Below are 6,820 nucleotides of genomic sequence, written 5' to 3' on the forward strand. Positions count from 1 at the left end.
TACAGCCTGCAAGGGAGGAGGAGGGTCTGACTTGTCCCAGCCTCCTTGGGTCTTGTTTTCCAGGTCACCTGAATGTAGCTCTTCCAATCTGCTTGGAAGTTTCCTGGCCACAATTTCAGGAAGAAAGGCACTTGTAAAGACAGATTCTGTCGCATAAGCAGTTTTAAGCACGGAGATTCAAGAACAGACAAGTGACGCACAGCTTTGTCTGCATAAAGGGATTGACATGTCACAGCACAAGACTGTCTCAGGGGAAGTGCTCAGCACATGTGGGGATGTGCAGAGCTGCCCCGTCTCACCTGCTCTCATGCATGTGAGACTTAGACTCTTGGGATGGCTCAGTAAGACAGTTTGTTGGAGCTAATTGTTATCTTTACCTTTAAATATGCTGGCAAGGCTTCTACAGATTAGGAGGCTGGATTTTCATTCATCTGATACTCACAAGTGGGCTGAAGAAATAGTTTATTTGGGAGGGTGCCAGCCTTGCCCAGCACAGGATGCAGGATCAACCCCCAGCACACATGGTGGTGTTATGGCAGTGCAAGGAATTCACATGCTATGCAGCCTCTCTGTCTCTGTCTCAGAGTGGAGAAATTGCACGTGTATGAAGTCCCATTTACACACACACACACACACTTATAGGTTGCACACTTGGCAAAGAGTACATTATCCAAGCGAGCTATTTTGCTGCCCAGAGATAGTTACCTAGCTAGCTAGCCACATACAGACATATATACATGATAAATACATAGATAGATAGATAGATAGATAGATAGATAGATAGATAGGTGATTAGATAGGTAGGTAGGTAGATGATAGACAGGTAGGTAGGTTATATATAGATAATAGATGATGATAGATGATGGATGGATGGATAGATGATGAACAGGTGAGTAAGTTATATATAGATGATAGATAGGTAGATATAGATAGATAGATAGATAGATAGATAGATAGATAGATAGATAGAATGAACAAGAGAATTATTCTGGTACATGAGTTGCTGGGAATTGAACTTGGTATCTCATACTTGAGATTCAATGCCTTATGTACTGTGTTATATCCCAGGCCATAAAAACAATAGTAACCAAACTAACTCTTAGACTTTATGAAAATTATGGTGGTTATGGGGGTGGTGGGCACAGAATTTTGGTGGAGGGTGTAATGACTTATACACATCATAAGTGTGAGTGCAAAATTATACCATTGAAATCTTATCATCGGGGCAGGGGGTTAGACTGTGGTACAACCAGTAGGGCATACAGGTTAGTATGCTCAAGGACCCGGGTTCAAGCCCCTGGTCCTCACCCACAGGGAGAAAGCTTCACAGCAGTGAAGCAGGTGTCTTTTGTTTCTCTCTTACTCTCTCTCTCTTTTCCTTCCCTCTCAATTTCACACTCTTTCTATCTAAAGGAACAGGAAGAGGAGGAGGAAAATATTTAAAGAGAAATCTTACAACTCTGAGGCTCAATTCCTGACACCACTATAAACCAGAAAAGAGCAGTGCACTACCTAAATATATATCTATTCCTTTACACATTTTAGTAGAAAATATTATATGTTTTTAATAATTTTCTGAATTGTGTTGCATAGTCTTGATACTGACAATAGAAAATCTTTATCTTAGCTCAGCAAGGTCACTGACTTGGATAGCATGCCTTCTTTGTCTTGCCTATGTCCAGGTTCTAATCAGGTCCATTCTGCCCTGCAAAAGACTTTGATGTTGTGGTATCTTTCCCTCTCTCCTTCTGTCTTTCTATCTAAAAGTTGGTTCAGATTATTACAGTCCTAGAGATTACAAAGCAGGAGGAGGAGGAAGAAGAGAAAAGCCTTTATCTTCTTGTTGCTTGAATAAAAATTAAAAGGATATTTTGTATCTACTACAAGAGATATATTTGATCCACTGACCTATCAGAATAAAGGGGGAAAATTAAGCTTACTAATAGACATTAGTAATTCTGGGGGGAGAGGGGTTGTTTTTGTTTGTTTGTTTGTGGGTTGGTCATTTTGGAACCTCACTGCTCCAGGATGATATTTTCATATAGATATGGAGAGAGAGATACAGAGGCAGAGAGAGAGAGAGAGACAGAGAGCAAGGCAGAGAGATAAAGGGGGGTGGTAAGAGAGACCACAGCATGGAAGCTTCTTCTAACACAGGTGGCTATGGGCTAGAACCTGAGTTATACACACTGCCTGAATTTTGCCAGCCCTCACTAGCAGTTCCAAACTGGCTACAAGGTCTGTGGGGGGAGGATGTAGGAAATGTATGGGAAAGGCATGCTGGCATTCAGTTCCTGTCCTGGTAGATTTTTAAGCAGGAAAGAGCCTCATGACAGCAAAGCCACTGAGTCTTTTCCTTCCCGCTTTTGCTTTCATTGAGGGAGTTTTCACAGAAGTCAAAATATATGGCTTTTCTTGACAGCAGGAAGACAATGAAGGCCAATAAGACCACTTCTGCTCCAATCAAGCTCAAGTCGCTTTTGAACAAACTGAATTGATTGATATTCCTGTGATTGACCCTGAGGCATCACTCTGTGGAGACCATTGAGTACAACAAAGCACCACCCTGCTTTTCCTAAACTAGAAGTCAGAAAGGTTAACATTGTTTGCATCCATTTGCTTTATTGTTTCAGTTCACCAAGAGGTCAAGTGACTTGTTCCCTCTTGAAAGGACTTCTCTGTCACTCTACTGATATACAGAAACACACCCGAAGGACACAACCCACTTGAACTCGAGGACACTTACTCCCCAGAGCAGCCTTCTGAAAAGAAAAAAAAATCTTTTTTTCATAGACAAAAGTGTTTCTTTTCCCTCACAAGCTATTAAGGAGGAAGCTGAATCTCTCACACAGACCTCTTCTGGAAAACCTGTTCCTTCCTTCCCCCACCGTTCTTGGTTCTGTCTTACTGTGAAACAGTCTTGTTAAAAAAAAAAATTGCTTTGAGGACAAGCAGAGCAGAAGAAAGAGTAAGAAATCAGAGAAAACTGACCTGTTTCTTGTGAGCAAGGCAATATGACCACTAGTCCTTGGGCCACTATTTTACTCAAGACAGCTAATATTTTTAATATTTTTTTGCCAGTAATTTGAAGATCACAAAAATTATCTGTTTTGGGGAGTCAGGTGGTAGCACAGCGGGTTAAGCACAGGTGGTGCAAAGCACAAGGACTGGCGTAAGGATCCCGGTTTGAGCCCCCGGCTCTCCACCTGCAGGGGAGTCGCTTCACAGGCGGTGAAGCAGGTCTGAAGGTGTCTGTCTTTCTCTCCCCCCTCTGTCTTCCCCTCCTCTCTCCATTTCTCTCTGTGCTATCCAACAACGATGACATCAATAACTACAATAATAACTACAACAACAATGAAAAATAAGAGCAACAAAGGGGAAAATTTTTAAAAAACTATCTTTTTTTAAGGAAATCACAAGGGTATAGTTTCATACTGCAGCTACCACCGAAGTTCTGTGCCCTTTCTGCAGAGCCAATAGAGTTCTTACAAAAGGATGTTTTGAATGACTGCCTTTGTCTTCTTGTTTTAAATACTCACATGCTTGAATTTTCTATAGGGAGGGCTAGTTTAAAAGTTACTATAACATAAATTTATATTTGGATGGCACTGGAGAGAATCTTGCTAAACAAAATGAGGCTACAAGAAGACAGATACAGGATGAGCTCAATCCTACATGGGATATAAAAAACAGATTGAAGGGAAATACAAGTTCAGAAATGAATAAGAATGAGTGGGGTATCGCTTCTCTGCCTTTTGGCTAAGATCAAGTGTAGTGAAGAATGAGTGGAGTGTCCCAGGAAGCAAATCACTTGACCAAGCACTAAGGTTTACTGGTTGGATGCAATAGCAACTTACAAAAGAATTTCTTTATTTCTTCTTATATTTTTAAATTACAGAATTATATATCGGCAGGGGTTTGAATCCACACCATTCCCACCACCAGAGTTCTGAATCTTCACTCTCCTCACTGCAATCCACCACAGTTCCCCTAAACAACTTACAAAAGAATTTCTGCTGAAAAATTGACAATGAAGATTCTATAGGAAAACTGCTTCTACGGATGGTAGACTAGATCATTTAGACCAATTACCCGAGAATAACAATACAGAACTCGTTCCTCTGAAGGCACAAGAAAGTTAATGAGATTGTGATTACCAGGTCAGCATCCAAGGGACATGGGGTGGGGGGAAATTAGAAGCTCAGAAAAGTAAATTCTAAGTTTGAGGCCACTCCCCCCCCCAACCCAGCCCCTGGAGAGCATAGACTATTTGTCTTAACATGTAGTATAGACAGTTCATATTTACCCATTTCACACTATGACTTATGCTTCCTCACACATGAAATGGACCGTTGTGGTCTAGACACAGAATGGATTTAGCTGTAAAGAATGATGGCACGATCTCCTTTGCCTCCTTTTGGATGGAGCTTGAAGGAATCATGTTAAGTGAGATAACCAGAAAGAGAAGGTGAACACTGGAAGATCATCCTCACAGACGGAACTTAAGAAACAAGGACAAGGGTCAGGCAGTAGCGCGCAGTAGGCTAAGCGCAAGGACCAGCGTAAGAAACAAGAACAGAAAAGGAAAACACAGAGTAAAATTTGGACCGGGTTGGATGTTTTCCAAAGCACTAAGGGGCCGAGGGGTGGGGGGCTTTGGGTTCCTGGTGCAAGATAAGGGGGAAGAACTTCAGTTGGGGGTGACAGTGTGTGACAGACACCTAGCATGGAGAGATGAGGAATGGCTCCTATGTGTCAACAACTGTACTGGAAACTATTAACCCCTAATAAAATGAGTAAAATAAAAAGTTAGAGGGAAGGTAGATAGCATAATGGTTATGCAAAATAGACTCTCATGCCTGAGGCTTCGTCAAGTTCCAGGTTCAAGCCCCCGCACCACCATAAGCCAGAGCTGAGTAGTGCTCTGGTAAAAAAAAAAAGGTGGGGGAAAATGAGTCAGCAAGATAACTCAGGTAGACAGGACACTAACCTGACACATATATGACCCAGGCTCGAGCTGAGTCCTCAGTGCACAGAAGGAAGCTTCTGTTTTCTTTCCCTCTTTCTCACTCACTCTATTTTTTTCCTCCAGTCACTGGGGCTCCACTGCTCCTGGAGGCTATTTTCTTCCATCCCCCACTCCCCATTTTGCTGAATAGAGATAGTGAGAAATTGAGAAAGGAAGGGCTAGATAGAGAAGGAGAGAGAAAGAAAGACACCCACAGCCCTGCATCACCACTTGTGAAGTGACCCATCCTGCAAGTGGGGAGCTGGGGCTTGAACCTGGATCCTTGCTTTTAGTACTATGTGCTCTTAACCCAGTACACTACCACCCTGCTCCCTCTCATTTCTTTCTATCTGAAAAATGTCAGCCTGGAGCACAGAAACCCCTGAGATGAGGAACAACAAAATAAATGAATATACAAATGAATATATGCATAAAGAAAAGCTTGTTTTTTTAATTTTTTATTTATAAAAAAGGAAACATTGACAAAACCATAGGATAAGAGGGGCACAACTCCACACAATTCCCACCACCAGAACTCCGTATCCCATCCCCTCCCCTGATAGCTTTCCTAGTCTTTATCTCTCTGGGAGTATGGACCCAGGGTCATTATGGGGAGCAGAAGGTGAAGGTCTGGCTAATCCCATCCACCACAAACAGAGTCAGTTTCCCTGGGTTCCCTGCTCTGCCCCTTGACTGCCCAGATGCCCGGGAGCAGACTATTGGGACTGTGTGCCACTCAAGTTCTCTATCTGCCAAATGCAGACAACAAAAGCATCTGCTCACAGCCCCCAGAGAACAGAACCTCGGTTCCCACTCTGTGAGGCTTGCCCACCGCTGAGAGCAATGCCTGCTTCACAGCAAAGACTCGAGGGGCTTAAAGCAATCCTGTGAAGTGAGATCAGCCAGAAAGGGAAGGATGAAGATGGAATGATCTCACTCATGGACAGACATGGAGAAATAAGAACAGAACTCAGACTGGGATTGGTGTATTGCACCAAAGTAAAGGACTCTGGGTAGGGGAGGGGGAAGGTCTTTCTGGTCCTGGTGCTGATGGTGGAGGAGGACCTAGGCTGGGGGTGAAGCTGTTTTGCAGAAAACTGAGACACTTTACACATGTACCAACAACTGTATCTACTGTAAACCAATAATCTCACGAATAAAAAAATTTGAAGATTAAAAAAATAAAAATAAAAAACATTAGTTATGATTATGGTGCATATTGTTAACAATCTGTAAATAATATTCAGGGATTCCAAATCCTTAAAAGAGATCTCTAACAGATGGTTTTTCATACTGTCTCTGGGGAGGTAGCTCAGCGGGTAGAGCAAAGGACTTGCATGCCCAAGGTCCAGGGTTTGATTCTCAGTGCTGCTTGTGATGATGTGGCTGCACAGATAACGATGCTGTGTTTGGTCTCTCTTGTGAAGTAAGTACATGGTAGAACTAGATCTGTACTGTAGTAAGGGCTACCTGTTTAATGACAACCTATCTAGCTTGGGTCTCTCTTGTGAAGTAAGTACATAGTACAACTAGATCTGTACTGTAGTAAGGGCTATCTGTTTAATGACAACCTATCTAGCTAGCTATCTACCCTGTCCACGTGTCCATCTGAAAAAATCATCCTGGAGCAGTGAAGCCATGGTGATGACAAAAAACAAGAAGGGGAAGGCAGAGGAAGAGGGAAGAAGGGAGGGAGTGGGATTGGGGGGTGGGGAGGAGAAGAAGCCTCCTTTTTAAAGACTTTCTTGGAGTGCCAGGGAGATGGTTCACCAGATGTTACAATGTTTGAGGTCCTGGGTTTGAATCCCAGCA

Source organism: Erinaceus europaeus, chromosome 5 (assembly GCF_950295315.1).
Source record: "Erinaceus europaeus chromosome 5, mEriEur2.1, whole genome shotgun sequence".
Lineage (NCBI taxonomy): Eukaryota > Metazoa > Chordata > Mammalia > Eulipotyphla > Erinaceidae > Erinaceus > Erinaceus europaeus.